Consider the following 11,195-nt stretch of genomic DNA (forward strand, 5'->3'; position numbering starts at 1 on the left):
CTTTTTAACGATTATTAAACAATCTAAACGACTATATTTTTATAAACAATAATGTAAACGCTCTAAAAAGACATCATTATATTATAAAACTTTCTTAATCAATCTTCCAAAGGAGCGATGAAGGATACCAAATCTACAGTCAGACTCATAGATCGAAAATAAACTGACAACATATTTGGTAAATAAGAAAAAGACAAATAGACAAAAAAAGTACACACGACACTTTTTCTATTGTCTATTCTGAGTCATTCCGGAAAGAGAAGTTAAGGTAACCAAATAATGATGAGACGATCAGTTGCCGAGACAAACAAGGGCGTTTTATCAATCAAAGTACTCCGATTTTCGTCTCTTCCTTTCTTCTTCATGTGGAGACTATTGAGATTGAACACAATCATATGTGAACTTTGGATGCAACTAGTTGTTAAATTTGTTCTCCCGGCATAGACAGATAAGTTGAAAGTAGAAAGACAACACGTCTCGCACTTGGTCCTCTGTGGGACGATCGGTTGAATAAACCGTTTCTTTCTCGACAATTTACAATTCTGCAAACATCATTATTAGTTCACTTCTTCTAACCAACTAATAAGTGAAAGGTGAAATGAAGAACGGGCTTGTCGGTATATTTATGAGTTAAGACTGACTGATGTATGGAATTATACCGAGTTCCATACGGAGTCCAACTTAGAGACCCCAGTAAATTAAATACTAGCAAATAACATTTTTTTGTGTTGTAATTTGACAAGGTTAACTGTAAGGTTCCTTTCCAAATATATATTAGTAAATTATACTATATAGGTATCTTAAACTTACATACTTTAAAACCCCTGCTTAGACATTTGGGGGGCATTGAAACCCAGCTTTTTTTCTATTTTTAACTTGTAAACAAATATTTTCTCCTCCTTTTGCTTTTAGAGTTAACCTTAACCACAATTAATATTTGAGTACTATCTTGATTGAAAAATGTATACAATGACCGTGCCCTACAACCAAAATTGCCCAACTGGTAAAAAAAGAACACAGGGTTTTCTATAGAAGACTATAGGAAAAATGTCACAATGGTCACACCTTAAAAACTAGCTATTAGTTCACCTTTTCTTTCAGCATACGTATTTTGAGTGAAAGCCCCGCAGACCAGGTGTGTTAGTTGGGGTCAGGGAACCCCTACCCATTTTTTAAAAGGATGTACCATAACATTAAAGGCATTTCGGTATTATGCAGGCATTGTATTTTTGGTTAATTATTTAGCAGGCATTTATAAATGCATAAGTGCAGATGTTTAAACATGCTCTGCAAGACCGAATAATTTGAGCAATTTTGCAAACGCATAATGGTATAAAGATGCTTTTGTCTCTAACCTCTCTGTTCATGTATCTGTTCGTCTGTTGAAATTCTATATAGTATCTATTGTTTTGATTAATGTTTATTCTTGTCCATGTCAGTGTCAGTAAGTTTTTATCACATTTACTGTCAACACATAAGGTAAAAAGCACCGTGTTACCACTATTAATATTATAACCGGCTATCTCTGCATGCCACTGCTGGTGGATGTTTGTTCCCGAGGGTTTCGCCAGCCTAGTAGTCAGCTCTTCAGTGGTGACATGAATATCATTATATGGTCAGTTTCTTTTTATGAATTTCCTGCTACAAATCTTAGATTTTTAAAAAAAAAACTACGAATTTTCTTATCCCACGAATAAATTAACTTAGCCGTAAATGGCACAACTCTTTGGAATTTTGGGTCATTAAAGCTCTTCAACTTTGTACTTGTTTTGCTTTTATACTTTTTTTGATGGGATCGTGACTGATGAGGCTTAAGAAGACGAAACGCGCGTCGGATGTGTTAAATTATAATCCTGGTACATTTGATAACTATCTGCATAGTGAAGGGTAGACAACAACCATTCAAATGAAGGTTGTCCTTTTCATTTTTAGCCATGGCGTTGTCAGTTTATTTTCGATTAATGAGCCTGTTTGATTATTTGTTAATTGTTTATCTACATGATCTATAAACCTTATCACATAATTTTACTAAGCAATTAAGCAAAGCACCACAGTCATTAAGTGTTTAAGTATACCAAACTAACCAACATTCTTAAAGTCTACATATATTATCTGAAAGAAAGGAAAATTGTCACATGACTTGACATGCACAAGATAAATTAAACTAATTATTTCATAGTTCATCTTGCATTTGTAATTATTCAAATAATTGCAGTCAAGACTAGGAATATTTGTGTTGAATTTTCCGTGCATATAAAAAATTATATAATTGAAGTACGCCAAACGCAAATACTATTAAAGAAGACGACGACAGACCAGTACTATATTATAGATCGTTACAAAATGCGTGGAGAAGATTTTATAATTGCTTCTTGTGATTGAAATTACAATCGAAACAAACAGATTATACCATTTACTATATCAGAGTTTGACGTTGCTAAGCATACAAATTCAAGAAGAATATATAATGACGTCATTATTGTCCAATGAAAAATAAGCATGAAAAAGTACGGGGTAATAATCTTTGAAACTATTGACTGGCATAGAGTCTGTGGAATGAAATAGCACAACTGTTTCATTATTTTTATATATAAAAAACATACTGAGGTAATATAATACCATAATATGATAATTGTTGTTAGACTGCACAAGGGAGGACATACAAAGTGTAAAATAATCCGACTTTATAACGAAAAAAACAAACTGACAACATAAAAACTAGCTGTAAAAATCAATTACAAACATTGTTACGAGTATTATAGTTCTACTATACTCATAGAAAATACACTCAGTTACTTAGAATATTAAATTACGACTTAATATTGCCAATACGTTTGTTAATGGTTACTCTAGTTTTACGGTTGATGTCTTTTGAAAATGAACCTCTAAATATTTGACACTTTTATTCATGAATATATCTTCCACATATAAACATTGTGAATGAACATTAACAAAAGTTGTTAAGATGGTAGGTGAGTAGTAAATAAAAATGATAAAATGTGTACATCAGCATTTGCTCAGACGAAGAATGATATGTTCGAACATATACTAAAATGATAGCTAGGTCACCGAGCTGTTGTGGATAAATGACACAGTTTGTATGGTTTATATAGAGCATCATAACGTGAATAGAAAGTAAACCAAATGGTAGAATTTTGAAATAGATTATGATAACATAGCTCATCTAAAATGCTTTCAGAATATAGTAAGGAAATATATGGTAACTGTACGTTTTTTCTGCTTTAATATAAAATAGAAAGTTTTCATGAAGATATGCAATGTTTAAAAAATCAAAATCAAGCACATATATTGTACTTTAAATATAAGTAATTATAATACACAATGCTCCTTCACTTTGTACTTTTTTTGGATTTTTTAACGTTTTCAGATTCGAACCTCACTGATGAGTCTTTTTTTTTTAGATGAAACAGGCATCGGGCGTACATATTAAATTAATCCTTGTATCTATGATGAGTTTTTATACAGTTCATATTCATTTGTTTAATAACATGAGAACTCTCACAAGTTACATTTCTTTCATCGAAAGGAGTAGGTCCAGTAAAACCACTTTTTGGCCCAAAAATATAGCAGTTCTACAAAATTATTAAAATGTAACTTTTTAGTTATTTATTGGAAAGTAAAATGCTTCTGCTATATAAATATGGGCTATTTTTGACAATACAATGCCAATATATCAAGTACTACCTCATTTAGTCTTGCTTAATTACTGAAATCGTCACAATTTTAGCATTTTAGTTAAATTTTAGACGTTTTTGTCTCAAATGAAATTGGTTGTATTTGTATTCATTCTTAATAATAAAATATAAAATTTACTTGAGAATATTACATAACATATATAAAGGTTTAGGATGTTCACAGATGCGATCACTTTCATTTTTGCCAAAAATCCTCTAAAAAGTGATATTTTTTGGCATATTTGATAGATTTTAAATATCAAAGCCTGAATCAGAGCGTTTTTTATGATTGAATCGGTTAAAATCTTTCACATAAACTAAGTGAATTAACTTAAATAGACACTTCAGTGTTTAAAATGTGTTTAACATATTTCGTTAGATGAACTTGAAATTTGAGGCAAAAATCGTCTCTTGCAAGGTAAAAAAAAACCCACCCGTACTACTTACCTATTAGTGTATTGATGAATGATTGTTTGGTTAATGTAGCATATACCACTTCTGATAATTTGAATTCTGTTTCATTCCAATGGATTTTCAAGTAAGTGCTCCAAATGTGGAATATGATCATTATCATCATTATTGCTAGTATCATAATTATATATTCAATTTAGTTAAATCCTTTTGATCTCACGCATATGTTTCTTGCATGAACATTGAAGATATGAAAGACTCTACAGCCACATGGTGAATCGAAATGTAAACACAGGCAACATAATTCTAACAGACTAATCTGATTCAAGTATAACATATATTTGTTGACATGCAAATCATATAAGAATCATTGAATTATAAGTGATTTACTTTTTAAGACTTTTGATGATATGATAAGAACATGAATGACATACTATTATTTCGATACTCATGCCATGTTCCTGAGCATATAAGACAACCACAAATCATGATCAGGTTTACTTCAATCAGTTTTCCAGAACGTCCTTTTCTTATAATACCCAATGTTTTATTTACATGTAGTTACATACAGCAGTGTTGGAGTACATGGAACACATGCATACTGAACATTCGGGAATAAAAACAAATTTAAGGATATAATTCGCCAATCAGACAAAGAACACACTCTAAATTATAGTATTTGTATGCATCAATTCCTGAAATGTTCATCATTCAGCAATTTCAATAAAATATCCAAGCAATAACTGAAATCTTTGTTTATAAATGATTTTTCCTGGAGTTGTTGTTTTCCTTCTGTCATGACTCAGTTTATGCTGCTGCTTGAAATGAAGCTTTTGAGCAGAATTATCCTAATCAATATGATGGACATCTGTCTTAAAAGGTTAACTGACGCGCTGTTGATAACGTTGACCGTTATGTAATCGTTTTGTGACATCAAACCATGCTTATGTTGCCAAGGTGAAGCCACAATACCGTGTTGTGTTCGCTAGTTACTAAAACAAAAACGTATCATTGAATCTTTATATTATGAACACCATGATAAATTTTTATGTTCACTATATGTTTCCCTGACAGATGTTTGTTATTTTTACCTTTGTATGATCCCTCCTAGTGAACAAACAAGACTGATGTTGAAGTCAGAAGCCCTACAAAATTATATTCTGGAGTTTTGATAGTGTATTTAAAACATTTGTTAGGCTTAAAACTCTATAAATGACTTTGATTATGATAAAACTACTCCTGACAGAAACAACATTTTAGTTAACATTTTGCAAAGATTATTTTATTTGTAGCTATAATCATAAATTATATCAAATAAAAAAATGTGTATATACAAAAAAAAACCATGAGGATCATAAGTTAAGAAGGAAATACATTTCTACTCCTATTTCTTTGTCTGGTAAATGCTTGTTACAGACTGTCTCTTTAATGTTCTTTGATATAACTCATAAATCTGAAAAAATGGACAAATATTATCATTGTAATGTATGCACCATAATTACATTATATCAATCCAAAATACTCGTACAAGTATAAATTTGTTGTTTTTTGTACTCTATGCGATTTGATTGCAATTGGTTTATTCTTCATGAAACTAAACAGTATGTATGTATGTTCTGCTAAAATATTGTGTCTCTCAGTCCTGGCGTGGTTTGATTAAGCTACCCTGGTTTATATACTTACTAAATCAGGAGAGACTGTTGTTTATGTTGGTTCCGTTGCTTGCTCTTGAATTTGGTCATGATTTGACTAGATAATAAGTAGGTTTTGATGTTGACATTCGGTTTTTATTGTACAAACGTCATAGAAGTCAAAGCTTCCGATTTGTTGAATATCGTACTCTATTGTTCAAGTTGTATTTAAGACATTTTTTTAACAGTACATGTTAGCTCTGTATAATATTGATTTATTCAGCTTATATTTATACTTTATACGTTGAGATGTTCTTTGTTTGGTGAGTAAATATCAAGTATAATAGCTTACCAATTGTTTTAAATGAAAACACGTTATTTCAGGACAGTCATTAAAACTAACTAAACAATAAGACAAGTGTCCCTCTAAAGAATATATTTGTAAACATAACGTATGTCATCCATCTTCTCTATGAAACGCAAGTGAAAAGATTGTCTGCAGCAAAAATAACATAGAATATGTGGTTTGATTTTTAACGAGACATTTCTCCAAGAGAAACCGAACGACAGAAAAATTGACAATTATAGGTCACAAAACCTTCTCTAACAACGAGACCCGAAATGGCAAATGTAAAACAATTCAAAAAAGAAACTAACGGCCTAATTTTTGTTCAAAACTAAAACAAAAATATGTGAATTACAGGCTGTTCACTTGTGATAGGCACATACTCATAATTACATTAAGTAATGCCTATCATATGCTAAATGGAAGAATAAAACAAAAATACGCATGTCATATTTAATTTAACTGATAAACTAAATAAATACTTTAATCTCTAGGTCGTTGTATGACGATTTCATACTATGAACTGTCAAGTCATCGAAGAGCAATATGGATTGTAATTTTTATCTGCAGTACTTACCCGCCACATGAACATCTACAATGAGAAAAGACTTAATTATATAAAAACAAGTCGCTCGGACATCATTATTAAACTGTACGTTAATTGGTTCAACAGTTAAACAAAATGTATAACTATTTAATGATGAAACATAAGATATTCATTGGATTTAAAGCTTAATATATGAACGTTCTAATATAAGCCACAATACACAAGTATTGGAGAGACTTATGTAATATATGTAATCATCTCTTTCTGATGTTATTCTTAAAAAAACAGAATTCAAAATATCGCCTAGCTTCTTATAACATTAATAGAATAATGTCTTTTTTTTTAAACTGGCTTTATATTTTCCCATTCGTCAAAAACACCACTCACACCATTCACTATATGGTGTCCATTCATTCTTATGTTCTGTAAACGTATCACAATATACTTATCTGTTTGGTACATAACACTTACTGACAACTGAAAAATATAAAATAAAGTTTGAAATATAAGGAAAAACTTCACAAAATCCAAATACATATAAAACATCTTCTCAAAACATCAGTTATCAATTTGCTAATTTTAAATATTGCTTTAAATTGCTTGTTTGTTGCTTAGATGAAACTGTGTGAATATTGTCGCTATTCAAACGATGCTTAAATATAAAAAAAATGACAAACCAAGTTGTTAACATAACTATCTCCCCCCAAAAAAGTAAATGACTGTTCAAACCGTTTATTTCTTTTGTATTCTGTACTTGTTTTGACTTTCAAACTTTTTTCATCTGAGCATAGTTTTCTGAGGACGAAACGCGCGTCTGGCGTATACATTTATTTTAACCTGGTACCCTTTGTTTCTGTGTCCTTTTTTTCTTCGATTTATTTATTGTAGCCCTGTCGTGTAATGTTGTCATTTTAATGTTATTATTAACATTACCATTAAAGCGGGAGGTTTGATATGCCACAAAAACAGGTTTAATCCACCATTATTTCATAAAATGCCTTTTTACAAAGTCAGGAAAATGGCCATTGTTACTTTATAGTTCGTTTCTGTGTGTGTTACATTTTGGTGTTGAGTTTCTGTTGTAATGTAGTTCTCTTATATTTGATATGTTTCACTCAGCTTAAGTTTGTAACCCGGATTTTTTTTTCTTTATCGATTTATGAATTTCGAACAGCAGTATACTATTGTTGCCTTTATTTGGAGACGAAACAATTCATAATAGCATCAACTTTTTCTGTATGTGTTTTGTTTCTATGATGCTTATTGTAATCATATAGCAATCATATAGCAATCACATAGCAATCATATAGCAATCATATAGCAATCATATAGCAATCATAGTACTGTAGCAAAAAATCTTAACTAATTATGTCTGACTTGTTTCGCTTCGTCAAGTGCACGTTACTTTTATCAACATAAGCGCTTCGGGCGTTTTGAATTTTTTAAAGTGTTTTGCTTTTTTTGATAGACAGAATAATTATGGAAACACAAAACATACAGAATTGTCGACATTCTTTTCAACATATGTTTACAAAACACGGGCAGTACACATAAACAAACACATGGCTGAAGGTTTTAAAACTCAGTCCCGAATTTCAAATCATGTCTTATAACTTAATAAACAGTAAACTCAGAAAAAAACTCTGAGGAAATTTCAAAACGGAAGGACTCTAATCAATTTATTCTCATATTTGAAAAGCTGAGAGCTGTTATTTAAGTACAAACATGCTGTGATTTGACTTTTAATCTTTATAAAAGGGTTATTTGAAAAAAAAAACACAAATAATAGTTATCTACCAATCAATTTAAAAACACTTCTTAAATATTTATCTTCATAAAATGGTACTAGTATGTTTATTGTTAAATTTTACTGCTTTACTAACGCCATTGTATAACTATCGTCATATTATAGATTGCATTTATAATTGTTTTTTTTATACTTATCTGTGTGCTACTTGACACTTACAGGCTGAAAAATAAAAAAAACCAACATTGAATACAGCATTATATTGAATTATAAGCATAACGACATGGCAAAATTAAAATACACAACTCATCAAAAATGAATGGACAAGAATTGTCATATTCCTGACTTGGTACAGACATTTTTTAAATGTAAAAAATGGTGGAATAACATCTGGTTCTAAAGCGCTAACCCTCTCACTTTGATAACAGTCTCATCAAATTCCGTTATATTTACAATGATGCGTTAACTAAACAAACATAATAAATAATATAATCAAAATATGGGAAAAGCAGGCATCATCGTGTACCAATTTTAAAAGGAACAAGTTAACAGAACACAAAAACATCTATCTACAAACACATTCATTCATTTGCGTGAAACTGTGTAAATGTTGTCGCTATTTAAACGATGCTTAAATATAAAAAAATGACAAACCAAATTGTGAGCATGAATATCTCCACAAAAGATGTAAATGACTGTTTAAAGCGTATTATAATCTCTTTAGTTTTGGCTTTCAAACGTTTTTCATCTGAGCATAGTTTTGTGTGGATGTAACTCACGTCTGGCGTATAATTTTATCCTGTTACCTTTTTATGGCCATTATTCGTTTACTTTCTCCGATCTATTTATTGTAGCCCTGTCGTGTAATGTTGTCATTTTAATGTTTTAACTAACATTGCCACAAAACCAGGTTCAGCCCATCATTATTTCATAAAACACTTCTAAAATATTTCTCTTCATAAAATGGTACTAGTATATTTTTTTGTTAAACTTTACTACTCTGCTTACGCCATTTTAGAACTATCGTTATATTATAAATTGCATATATAATTGTTTTCTATACTTATGTGTTTTCTACTTGACACTTACTTGCTGAAAAAATAAAAAAAATAATCACTGAAGACAGCATAATATTGAATTATAGTTCAAAAACGTTGACCTTGAGTTGATTTAACCATATGCATTTATGTTGATATGTTAATAAAGTTCTCCAAATGAATTTTTTTTTATACTTTTTGGCTTTCCCCATCTCTGCTTTCAGTGTCTCTTATGCAGTATAATCTATGAAAGAGGACTGAAAGGTACTAGAGGGAAAGTCAAACTCATAAACTGAAAATGTCTGATTTGTTCCGCTTTGCTATAAAACATGACTCAAAATACTGATTTTGTTTTTGTGTATACTGCTGTTTGTCATGGCATTGCCTCCTTGTAGACGTACCTGTCTGAGATACATCATTAAATTGACATGATTATTTATTAACTTAGTAGTCTACTACTACCATTATAACAAAACCTTATATTATAAATTGCTTATGTCCATACCTATTTCCTTGCCTAACTTGACACTAAATTGAGGGAAAACTCATACAAATATAACCATAGAAAAAAGCATACAATTTAGCAATGAGATTTACCATCGACAATAGAAGAATACCAAAGGTATTTTTGATAGTAGAATATTTTGAAGTGACGGCTTGTTGTGGCAGATTATTAAATTAGTATATAAATCAAGTATGTCAAACATTGGAATGTGGTATACAGTATGTGGTTGACTTAAACGTGTCGCTTTATAGATTTAAAAATCATTTAAGAACTAAGGTTGTACCACATAAAAGTAAAGTTGAACTGAGGTTGAGTAATCTTGTTTTGCTTATGTTTTTTATAGTCAACTATTTAAACTATTTCGGTTATCATATGTCATTGGCTTTAAACATTTCTGGTTATACCGTTTTAACGAAGCTATATCATCTGACTCTTATGTTGACGGATAGCACGTCTGTATGACATTATTTATATGGTATGTGTATTGTAGTGCCTATTCTTTTTACTAACAATATTACATCAAACAACTTCTATTATGAATTGCATAATTTTGTAAATGTAAGCTTTACTTATCTGTTTGCTACTTGTAACTTACTAGCTGAAAAATGCAAATAATAATTATACACTACAGCATACAATTCAGCAATGAAGTAAAACAACTTCAGTAGAATTACTTGAATAAGTATCAATATCATACATTTTAAAATGAATTGTGTTATTTCAGATGATTGAAAAGTTTAGTTTATATTGATGTCAATTATTGATACGTGATATTTATGTGATTTTTGGATTGGTACATCAAGACTTTCGAAAGACACTTTGGTGTTTTCATCCTAAAAAAGTTGACGTAAGTTAGTTATAATCATATTGATGCATTTTTTCCATAGACACATACTTCAACAGGTTTGGTACCTTTGATAACTATTTACACCACTGGGTCGATGCCTCTGGTGGACGTTTCGTCCCCGAGGGTATCACCAGCCCAGGAGTCAGCACTTCGGTGTTGACATGAATATCAACTCAGGATTTTCTTATCCCAGGCATAGATTACATTAGCCGTATTTGGCACAACTTTTTTGAAATTTTGGATCCTCAGTGCTCTTCAATTTTGTATTTGTTTGGTTTATAACTATTTTGATATGAGCGTCACTGATGAGTCTTATGTAGACGAAAAGCGCGTCTGGCGTACTAAATTATAATCCTGGTACCTTTGATAACTATTTACACCACTGGGTCGATGCCTCTGCTGGTGGACGTTTCGTCCCCGAGGGTATCA

Source organism: Mytilus trossulus, chromosome 5 (genome assembly GCF_036588685.1).
Source record: "Mytilus trossulus isolate FHL-02 chromosome 5, PNRI_Mtr1.1.1.hap1, whole genome shotgun sequence".
Classification (NCBI taxonomy): Eukaryota; Metazoa; Mollusca; class Bivalvia; order Mytilida; family Mytilidae; genus Mytilus; species Mytilus trossulus.